This window comes from Triticum urartu, chromosome 4, assembly GCF_003073215.2.
Source record: "Triticum urartu cultivar G1812 chromosome 4, Tu2.1, whole genome shotgun sequence".
Classification (NCBI taxonomy): Eukaryota; Viridiplantae; Streptophyta; class Magnoliopsida; order Poales; family Poaceae; genus Triticum; species Triticum urartu.
Window position 1 is genome coordinate 294,553,750 of NC_053025.1, and position 12,621 is coordinate 294,566,370.

Sequence of the window (12,621 nt, forward strand, 5' to 3'; positions counted from 1 at the left end):
CCACTTGGCCTTGGTCGTCATGCCTTATGTCACCATAGCCTCGTGAGGCTGGGCACTTGCATAGGAATCTCCGCTCCTCGGGAGGCAACCTGGGGAGGCCACTTCCTATGGAGGTCTTGGTGCCGTCCGCCTCATGAGGCCAAGGTCCTCCTGACGGTCTTGTCTTGAAGGTCTTGCAGATGGGACGTACCAGGCTGTCGAGGGAGCCACGCCGTGGGCCGCAGGGAGGCATGTCTGGGTACCCTGGTTCCCAGAACACCGAGATTAGCCCCCAGGCCCAAGGCGCGCTCGACTTGGCTTCCAAGCGAAGCCAAGTGGGAAGGGCGAAGCCTCGCGGGACCCAACCGCCTATGGGCCAGGCTGACGCATGGCGCCCAATGGGACACGGATGCCTTCGCTCCCCCACGTCGCCTCGGCAACCACTCCGAGTTGACAACAGCCTAGTGCATGCAATAGGGCCATCATTACTCGGAACGTGGAAGGGCGCCGGTTATCCTTCCTTCGCCTACAAAAGGGGGAGGGACCAAAGCCCCCTAGCCCATCTTCGTCTTCTAGCCCCCTGTTCCATGCACTTGCAGCAGCATCCATGGCACCAATTAGGAGATTCTCCACCGCCGAGAAAGGGAAGGCTCCGCGGGAAGAACCAGAGCCACTCCCGCCAAAGAGGGGCCGCGGCCGCCCTCGTCGGGCCACCGCAACGCCCATGGCTACCCCTTCTTATCATGAGCGCGCATCGCCGAGTGTTCATGCCGGTCCGATCGTCCGCGCACAAGGCCCTTCCCACGGGGTTGGCCGCGAGTGCCATGGAGGGCGAGGCCACAGAGGGAAGCAGACGACGGTCACCGACCGCCTCACCCGCGGGCCCATGTCGATGGCACAACCCGTCAGTTTCTAGTATGGGTGACAATGCCGCCACACACCTGGATTCGACTCCCGTGCACCTTGGCTGAGGAGGTGGCGGCGCGGGACCCGTTGAGATGTGGCTACAGCACGACGGCTACTGCGGCCATGCCTCGCAGGCAGAAGCTGAAGCCACCTTCTCCGGCGATGTCTTCATGACCCAGGGGTGGGGACGGTCGCCCGTGCCACTGGATCGAAAGGGAGGCACGCCCTTCATTTTAGGTACAACGGGGCATCGATGCTCTTCTTCAAGGTCTTCAGGGAAGATGAAGAACGACTAGAGTGCTGCCCCAGGGGTGACAACAGCGGCGGCAAGGCCTCCAGTGGTGAGCTTGCCCTTGGCCATAGCACCTCCAGCAGTAGCGATGCCTCCTCCGGGTCGAGCTCAAGCGATGAAGACTATGACGAGCCACAGCACCGCCGCGCACAAGTCTAGGAGGAGGATGACGCCGACTGGGCGCCATGATGCTGGCGCCTCCTGAGCTATGGTCCTTGGGAGACCTTTTCTTTTGTTTTATTTCCCGCATAGAAAACCATGAAGGGACCCACGAGGGCGTGTAAGAACAGTGGCGCTTGTGCATTAATGTTAATATTCCCAGTTTGCAACGTGTTCACCTTTCTCGCTTGGGCACGGGCCCCCTTTTGCCCTTGCAGTAGCTTAGTGCTTTACACCGACAGGACCCATTCCCAAGGAAAGCTTCGATCGTCGCTGGTATGCCATGCATTATGATGCCATGGTCAAGGCCAGGAGGTGAGCGGCCCGAGGTCCGGTAAGTGCCACGAGGCGCGATGCTCAGGGGGTCCCCTTTGGCGTGTAAGAAGTTCCCGAAATTAAGAGGAAGGTTTCCTTGCCCGAGCGAGGTCGCAAGAAAAAAAAACATCAATGACAAGGCTCACTCTAGTGCGTCTGAGATGACTTAAATTTAGCGAGCTTGCAGCCTGTGGCGGTTCTCTCGTCGCGAGGGCGAGCTTCTTCAGGCTTTTGATCTTGGGCATGCTCCCTGTTCTGTGAGGAATTAAGGTAAACCCCACAATAGGGGCGTTAGGAGACTGATGCCCATCATATTTGGGAAAATGCCACCAGCATTGGGCCACAACCCTCCCCCGGTACCCCTTTGCGAGGCTAGTGACCCCTCTCTCCCCGCTCATCATGGTGCTCTACGTTGTCAGGACCCGGTCCCTCGAGTAGGGCTGAGCCGTCGCTGGTATGCCAGGTCGCGATGCCATGGTCAAGGCCAGGGGGTGAGGGCTCGAGAGCCAGTAGGAACCCCTGAGGCGCGATGCTCAAGGCCCCCCCTTTAACGTGTAAGCGATTTGCGCGAGAGAGAAATGGCTTGCCCTGCAAGGGTGCTTAGGGAAGGTTGTTCCCCTTGGCACGTGGTGTCTGAAGCGACTTCACTTAGCCTTTCATGACCTGGAACGCTGCTTGATCATGGCCTGTCCTTTTGTGGCAGTGAGGTGCCCGCAAGGCCGCCCAAGGTCCTATCTCCGGAGGTTCTTGCATATTTGTTAGTTGCGACATATATGGGGCAGACACGCTTGCTGATCTGCTTGTGATCGTTCCATGAGAAGACGAAGGCACTAAGGACTTGGTGAGGTGATGTAACACCCACGATGCGGCTATATCTCCCACGTGTCGGAGCATGACTTAGAGGCATAACCGCATTGTAGGCATGTCGCAAGAGGGGTAATCTTTACACATCACATGTACTGAAAAAGGAAGGGATGAAGAGTTGGCTTACAATCGCCACTTCACACAATACATAAATATAGCATTACAGCATCCAGAATACAATCACGGTCCGACTACGGAACCAAAATAAAAGAAGACCACCCCTAATGCTAGATCCCCGATTGCCCCGACTGGGCTCCACTACTGATCAACTGGAAACGAAACAACACAACGACCACGATCTTCTTCGAGCTCCTCCTTGAGCTCGGTTGCGTCACCTGCACGGTATCACCGGCACCTGCAACTGGTTTTGGAAGTAATCTGTGAGTCACGGGGACTCAGCAATCTCACACCCTTGCGATCAAGACTATTTAAGCTTATGGGTAGGAAAGGGTAGTGAGGTGGAGCTGCAGCACTAAGCATATATGGTGGCTAACATACGCAAATGAGAGCGAGAAGAGAAGCAAAGCACGGACGTGAACTAGAAGTGACCAAGAAGTGATCCTGAATCTACTTACGTTCAAGCATAACTCCAAAACCGTGTTCACTTCCCGGACTCCGCCGGAAAGAGACCATCACGGCTACACACGTGGTTGATGCATTTTAATTTAGTTAAGTGACAAGTTCTCTACAACCGGACATTAACAAATTCCCATCTGCCCATAACCGGGGGCACGGCTTTCGAAAGTTCAAAACCCTGCAGGGGTGTCCCAACTTAGCCCATCACAAGCTCTCACGGTCAACAAAGGATATTCCTTCTCCCAGGAAGACCCGATCAGACTCGGAATCCCGGTTACAAGACATTTGGACAATGGTAAAACAAGACCAGCAAAGCCGTCCCATGCGCCGACATCCTGATAGGAGCTGCACATATCTCGTTCTCAGGGCAACACCGGATGAGCGCTCCGTACAACTAAAACCAGCCCTCGAGTTTCCCCGAGGTGGCGCTGCAAAGGACTCTAGTTCGGACCAACACTTAGACAAGCACTGGCTCGGGGGGGTTAAAATATAGATGACCCTTGAGTCTGCAGAACCCAAGGGAAGGTGATAGGTTGTTAGTGCAAATATAAAACCAAGGTTGAGCCTTGCTGGAGGAGTTTTATTCAAAGCGAACTGTCAAGGGGTTCCCATTATAACCCAACCGCGTAAGGAACGCAAAATCAAGGAACATAACACCGGTATAACGGAAACTAGGGCGGCAAGAGTGGAACAAAACACCAGGCATGAGGCCGAGCCTTCCACCCTTTACCAAGTATGCAGGTGCATTAAAGTAGACAAGATATAATAGTAATGATGTCCCAACAATATCCATGTTACAACATGGAACAAACTTCATCTTCACATGCAACTAATGATGCTATAAGTGGGGCTGAGCAAAGCGGTAACATAGCCAAACAATGGTTTGCTAGGACAAGGTGGGTTAGAGGTTTGACATGGTAATATGGGAGGCATGATATAGCAAGTGGTAGGTATCGCGGCATAGCAATAGAGCGAGCAACTAGCAAGCAAAGATAGAAGTGATTTCGAGGGTATGGTCATCTTGCCAGCAAAGTTCTCCGAGTTAACGAAAACTTGATCCTCGTCAGCGTACTCAATGGGTTCCTCGATCACGTACTCGTCTCCCGGCTCTACCCAAGGCAAGAACACAAGCAAATTAAACCACAATCAACCATGGTGCAATGCGCAAGCAACATGATGCAAAACATGGCATGATATGCGGGATGTGATATGCAATGCACATGCATACTCCGGAAGGAAAAGATCGAACCAGGCCTCAACTTGGCAAACAAAGAGTGCCGCTGGAAAGATGAGTTGATTTCGGTCGAAATCGATATAAAGATCACCGAAATCGGATGCACGGTTTGCAAATGACAAGCAAAACAAGAATGGCACAATTCTGCGATTAACAGCACGATGCCATCTAGAATGCAACAAGAAACTAAGTTACTGCACTCCAACATAGCAACAAAGCACATGGAAATGATCTACTCAAGATGCTTGACAAAAGATGAACACTGAGCTATGGCTAAATCACACAAGGGCAGGTTTAAACAAGCATGGCAAAAGTGGAAAAGATAACAGCATCACATACTTAGTGAAAATAACATGCCAGGAATTAACATCAGGAAGCAATGTTTAGAGCAAGATATCAACATGCTACAGGATCAGATCATAGCAATACAAGTCATGGCATGAATCTACTCAAAGCATATAACAAATATCCCTTACTGACCATAAGCCAAAAAGGATCATAAGATATGATGGCACCCATGTAAACATAACAAGTTTCGTTAACAGATTCAGACTTAGCAGAAAACTGGACATGGCATCAACAGAATTATGAAGGCATGTTTGCGAGCTCGATGCACTCAACACAAGGCAATGCATGACAAACTAAGCATACTCCCAGCAAGAAGACATGATCAAGAAGCTAACCATGGCAAGAAAAATCTCATAGCATGCATGGATCAACTACAACAACCTTGGCAAAATTGATTAACAAGTAAACAATCCGCCAGAAACATTTTATAGCAAAAGCAGAGCAAGATTGAATCATGCTAGGGTACTCCATAAATGCAAACAACGACATGTATGGATAGAGCATAAACATATGTCAAATTCATCCTTACTGAACATACTCAAAAGAGGCACGGATCTCTCTTTAGAAACATGAACACATGGCATAAAAATAACAGCAGAGCAATGACTTAGTGAAATTCTAAGTCCCTGAAATCAGCAATATCACGAGAGCTACTTTGCATGCTTGTGCTAGTCACCACATTGATCACAAAAATACATGGCATACACCCCTATAAAAATGGCATGGCATAGCCCAAAACACATGTAGGGCTCAAGTTCATATGCAGCACACGATAATCATGGCAAAAATGACAAATGCTCATAATCTGATAAGAGTCAGGAACTAACAGTTTATAGCACTCTTCCAACAGTCATTAGGGAATCAAGATGGACTCAAACAAGCATGGTGCAATGGAACAAAATGAAGAGGACATCATGATGAACATTTCGATATATCATGCATGCAAAACGGAGTTACGGATGAGGAGATATGGCATGATGAACAGGGCTACAAAATAATCACAGGAAAAGACTTAGTGGAAATTCAACCTCTCAAGAAAGTCAACGGGACGGAGGGATTCGGGACGAAGAGATCCAGGACGCGGGGGCGCGTTTGGTTCGTCGGACCGGTGGATCTCATCCAACCGGCCGGATCCGGCGATGGGGCGGCGACCGGCGATGGAGGAGGCGGCGCGGGAGCTCGCCGGCAATGGCGAGGTCGCCGGAGCTCGGCAGCTTGGGGTAGGGCGGCGCGGTGCCGTGGCGCTGCGGGCACGGAGGGCGAGGCGGCGCTGTGAACGAGGCGGCAGGGTGCGGTGGCCGGCGGCAGCGAGGCACGGTGGCGCGGCGAGGAGGCGACGTTGCGGCGGCGGCGGGCGCGCAGGAGTCGGGCGGCGCAGCGGGATCGGCGGCGCGGGATCCGTGCCCGCGCGGGCCGGATCTGGGCCAAGCGGGCCCACGACGGTGGAGGAGAGAGAGGGAGGCACGTGGCCGGCTCTGATTGGCTGCGCGCGGCGGGGATGATGATGTGGCGCAACGCGATAGGACGGAGTGAGGTGACCGGCGGCGATGGACATGTCCGGCGCGGCGCGGACGCGTCCGGCGGCGCGAGAAGGAAGAAGGTTAGGGTTTCATCTACGCGAAATTTCGGGGAGGCACACATATATATAGGTAGAGGGAGCTAGGAGAGTCCAAATGTGGTGCGGTTTTCGGCCACGCGATCATGATCGAACGACCAAGAGGATGGAGGGGGTTTGGATGGGTTTTGGGCCACTTTGGAGGGGTGTTGGGCTGCAACAAACACGAGGCCTTTACGGTTCCCCGGTTAACCGTTGGAGTATCAAACGGACTCCAAATGGCACGAAACTTGACAGGCGGTCTACCGGTGGTGTACCAAGGCCGCTTGGCAAATCTCGGTCCAATCCGAGAAAGTTTAACACCCGCACACGAAAAGAGGCAAAAGGGAGCACCGGAGGACGTAGGAGTGTCGGATTGCAAAACGGACAACGGGGAAAATGCTCGGATACATGAGATGAACATGTATGCAAATGAGATGCACATGATGACATGATATGAAATGCATGACACGTAAACAAATGACAGGGCAAACAACGAATAACTGGAAGACACCTGGCGCAACGGTCTCGGGGCGTTACAACACTCCACCACTACGAGAGGATCTCGCCCCGAGATCTAGGATGGCACCGGAGGGAAAACGGAAGAGAAAGAGAAGAGGTAAAACTAAGTTGCTTCTTTGAAAAACAAGTGAAACCAAAGGACCTTGAGATGTTGAACAAATTGAAAGAAAGAATGCAACGGAGATGAACGAAGTTGAAAGCACTCCGTTAGGAAAGAGGAACAAGGAAGAACAAATTCGGGCAGCACTCCAGTTGAAAAGTGATGCAAGACTTGATAACGCGAAAATAACTCGAGCAGAGGACACAACACTTCGGTTAAATGGATAATGATGAGGACATCAATACCATTGTTACACCCACAGCCCCTGTTACTATACATACTGGACCAACTACTAGAGCTCGCACACGCCAATTGAATTATCAGGTACTTTCGTTTCTTGGTAACGATTCTAATGTTCATGAGAATATGATGCTGCATAAATTGGATACATTTGTTTTGCTTACAAATGAAGGGCCTAGCTTGGACAAGAAAGATGAACCTTGGAGCAAGTTCAAGCATGGAGATGATGGCATGCGCAAGGGGAACAAGAATGGAGTTACAAGTGATGATTCCAGGACTCTGAAGCCACCATAATGAGTGCATGAAGCATGGGACGAAATATACAAGATGCCACTTCATAAATTTCGTCCAGAGGCTATTCTAGGTGCTGTGTCACCTTATTATTGGGCCAGGCCCATGTATTTTTCGAAGTACTTAAGTATAGGCTGTTTTTAGAGTCCAGATGTGTGGGGAAACAAGAGTTAGGGTTGGTTTCGGACCCCCTCCACCGAGGGCCACGAAATTCCCCCTCTCTCCTCCATATATACAACCCTTAGGGCATCGTTTAAACTTTGTGTTTTGTCTAGATTAAAAGTTCACGATAGCTGCAACTTCGCATACTTCGTTTGTGTCCAATGACCAGACCAAGACGTGATAGAACCCCACCTTGATCAATAAAGCTTTCATCTTATATTCGCAATATCCAGATTGCAATCTCAGTTTCTTGCTTGTTCTTCGTTTGCTCGCAGGAAACAGACCCTCGTGGTCAGGTTGATCGTGCTCCGGCATGGTCAATAACCCCTCGGAAGTTGGTTTAGCGGTTGCTAAGGCGCGACGTCTCGCACGTTCGTAGTCGGATCGTCAAGGTCGACTCCCACAGAAACGATAACCACCATCTCATCGAAACATCGGGACACCTTTGACTCTATTAAGTGGTATCAGATTTCCAGGTTGCTCGGTGAGATTTTACAGTTTTTCGTAGTTTAGATCGAGTTTGTTCTTCATACCTATAGTCCACGAAAAAGCCAAAAAATAGGGTTAGTTCATCATATTAGAACCAATCTGAGCCTTTGCATAGTCTTTTAAGTATTTTGCTTTGTTGAATTTGCGGTTGCATCGTCGTGTCTAGTTGCTGGTCTTAGAGTCTAGTCTTTTAGAGTTTCGAGTTCTGGTCATAAGTTGTCACATCACCGCCGCACCATCATCATCGCCCCTGCCATCTACCAGCACCGCTTATCCGCCACCAATCCGTCTCCATATACCATCACCAATCCGTCTCCATATACCATCACCAATCCGTATCCATATACCACCACCAATCCGTATCCATATACCACCACCGCTGCCATATCCTACCATCATATATCCACCACCAATCCGAGTTCCTTTCATATTAGATTTGTTTTCGAGGTCCGTCTACTTTCCGATTCGTGTTTCCTTGCCTGAGTAGGTTTCGGAAAAAAAAGAGTCTGGAGACCCCCGGGCAGTTTTTAGGCCAAAATTTTCACAGGTAAATTTTTTCCCTATCCTATTTTTAGGCTATTCTGAGTCTTTTGAGCCACGTGCCATCATAGTGATTTTTTGGCGCACTTTTTCGTCGTCGCTGCCCTAATTTCGGGAAAAAAAGTCAAAAAAAAATTCCGTGCCCATCCTGTCAGTTTGACGAGGGAAGAGTTTTGAGACACTCGCCATTATAGTGATTTTTTGCAAAAAAAGAGGAGCGCCAAAAAAAGAGCGAAAAAAAGTTCAAGAGTGTGCTTTTTCCCTTGTTTACGTGCAGCGCCGTGATTTTTGTTAGTGTTCTAGGCTCGCGTCTCTAGCACGGTCTAGCCTAGGACCATCACAGTACCGTCGCTGAGCGTTTATTCAACTTTGCATCTCTGAATTGATTATTGCTGACCCTTTTTGCTACCATATTATAAGCCTTCCTAGCTCCACATATATCTACATCGTGCGTTTGACTCTTCCTGGTAATCGCTGTATCCAAGATTTGAGAGTTTTGACTACGATGGTTGCCGATCACCGCCTGCTGCTAGGTAAGAACTGGTAAGAATTTGAGATTTGCTTGATGGATTTGTGACACTCCACCACCGCCATTTTCTAGTAGTCTGTAGGATCATATTCTTGTGTGTTTCTATTGCTGCTAACCATGGCAGGATCACAACCTGACGCGATTGACTGGGAGAGCATGACAAACAAAGAGTTACATGATAAGTTTCAGCAAATGATGAGTGGACAGGTGGAAGATGTGCTCAACAGATTTGAAGAGGCCATGGAGAAGATAGATGGCATTGAGAAGGCGTTCGAAACAAAGCTCGATAACAAGTTTAATGAATTGCTCGCGCGTCTTCCACCGCCTGCTGCACCTGTCGCACCTCTACAACAACAACAACATCGTCTTCCAAATCAAGTGGGACGAGCACAAACGCGTTCCCATTGAGGCTGGTCAAACCTCTGGTGCTGCTGTACCTACTGTTAGTGCTTCTGTCGCTCCTGCTGCTACTGCAGAGGTGGAGGACCATTACGAGGATGAGGTTGATCAAAATCAGAACTACGTGCAACCACCAGCACCACCACCACCAGGTCGTCCTCATGCATATCATCGCAACGGTAGGGATGCACCACCACCTGAGGTACATGACCATCTTCCTACACTAAAATTGAATATTCCACAATATTAGGGTAGATATGTTCCTGATATATATCTTACTTGGGAGTTAGAAACTGAAAAACGATTTACATGTTTACAATATCCTGAGGAGAGACGTGTTCCTGCTGCTGTTTGTGCTTTCACTAGCTTTGCATGTGTTTGGTGGTCTGAACATTGTAGATTATATCCTATTCCAGCTACTTGGGCTGCATTGAAAACTTCTATGCATACTCGTTGGGTTCCACCATATTATCAACGTGAATTACTTCAAAAATTGCAGCGCTTAAGACAAGGAAAAAATTATGTAGAAGAATATTATCAGGAATTACAAACTGGCATGATTAGATGTGGTATTGTTGAGGAGAATGAAGCTATGCTTGCACATTTTATGGGTGGATTAAATAGAGAGATTCAGACCATTCTAGAGTATAAGGAGTATACAAATATCACTCGTTTATTCCATCTTGCTTGTAAAGCTGAACGTGAAGTACAGGATCGACAGGCATTGGCGCGAACTAACTTTTCTGCAGGTCGATCTTCATCATGGACACCACGTGCATCCTCTAATTCCACTCCACCAGCACCTCCATCAGGTGCCACCTCCAGCCGTGATTTAAGAAAGCAGGCAGAACCACCACTATCTGCCAAGAGCACACCAGTCGGGCCTGCGCAGAGCTCTTCTTCTTCCCTGGCATCAACAGGGCACATAAGTGATATTATTTGTCGTCGTTGTAAGGGAAGAGGACATTTTGCGAGAGAATGCCAATCTCAGCGTGTGATGATTGCTATTGAGGATGGTGGGTATGATTCCGCTAGTGACTATGATGAGGAGACTTTGGCTCTTATTACACATGAAGAACACGGTGGAGATGATTCTGATCATGAGACGCAATACATGGCTGCTGAAGATGCTGACAGGTATGAATGTTTAGTTGCTCAACGTGTTTTGAGTGTGCAGGTTACACAAGCTGAGCAAAATCAAAGGCATAATTTGTTCCATACAAAGGGAGTTGTGAAGGAACGTTCTGTTCGCGTCATCATAGATGGAGGGAGCTGCAATAACTTGGCTAGCATGGAGATGGTGGAGAAGCTATCTCTCACCACAAGATCACATCCACATCCTTACTACATCCAATGGTTCAACAATAGTGGCAAGGTTAAGGTAACACGTACTGTTCATGTGCATTTTAGTATCTCTACATATGCTGATTATGTTGATTGTGATGTGGTACCTATGCAAGCATGTTCTTTATTACTTGGTAGACCATGGCAATTTGATAAAAATTCTGTACACCATGGTAGAAACAATCAGTATACTCTTGTTCATAAGGATAAAAATATTACTTTGCTTCCTATGACTCCTGATTCCATTTTGAAAGATGATATTAATAGAGCTAATAAAGCAAAACAGGAGAAAAATAAAAGTGAAAATCAGATTGTGGCAAAAGAATTTGAGCAACAAATGGAGCCTAATAATAAACCATCTAGTGTTGCTTCTGAAATTAAATTCAGAAGTGCATGTTTACTTGCCACCAAATCTGATATTGATGATTTAGATTTTAGCAAATCTGTTTGCTATGCTTTTGTGTGCAAAGAGGCATTATTTTCATTCGAGGATGTGCCTTCCTCTTTGCCTCCTGCTGTCACTAACATTTTGCAGGAGTTCACTGACGTCTTTCCACAAGACATGCCACGAGGAATACCACCTATTCGAGGGATTGAGCATCAAATTGACTTAATTCCCAGTGCATCATTACCCAACCGTGCACCATACCGTACCAATCCAGAGGAAACGAAGGAGATTATGCGTCAAGTACAAGAATTGCTCGACAAAGGTTATATACGCGAATCCCTTAGTCCTTGTGCTGTTCCTATCATTTTAGTGCCGAAAAAGGATGGTACGTCGCGTATGTGCGTTGATTGTAGAGGCATTAATAATATTACTATTCGTTATCGTCATCCTATTCCTAGGCTAGATGATATGCTTGATGAATTGAGTGGCTCTACAATATTCTCCAAAGTTGATTTGCATAGTGGATACCATCAAATTCATATGAAATTAGGAGATGAATGGAAAACAGCATTTAAAACTAAGTTTGGATTATATGAGTGGTTAGTCAGGCCTTTTGGGTTAACTAATGCACCTAGTACTTTCATGAGGTTAATGAACGAAGTTTTACGTGCTTTCATTGGACGATTTGTGGTAGTCTATTTTGATGATATACTGATTTATAGTAAATCTTTGGAGGAACATTTGGAACATTTACGTGTTGTTTTTATTGCTCTACGTGATGCACGTTTGTTTGGTAACCTTGGAAAGTGCACCTTTTGCACCGACCGAGTATCTTTTCTTCTCTATGTTGTTACTCCACAGGGAATTGAAGTTGATAAAGCCAAGATTGAAGCTATTGAGAGTTGGCCGCAGCCCAAAACGGTCACACAAGTGAGGAGTTTCCTTGACCTCGCTGGTTTCTATAGGCGTTTTGTGAGAGATTTCAGCACCATTGCTGCACCTCTCAACGAGCTTACAAAGAAGGATGTGCCTTTTGTTTGGGGTACCGCACAGGAAGAAGCCTTCATGGTATTGAAAGATAAGTTGACACATGCTCCTTTACTCTAACTTCCTGATTTTAATAAGACTTTTGAGCTTGAATGTGATGCTAGTGGAATTGGATTAGGAGGTGTGTTATTACAAGATGGCAAACCTGTTGCATACTTTTCTGAAAAATTGAGTGGGCCTAGTCTGAACTATTCTACTTATGATAAAGAATTATATGCTCTTGTTCGGACCTTAGAAACATGGCAACATTATTTATGGCCCAAGGAATTTGTTATACATTCTGATCATGAATCTTTGAAGAAC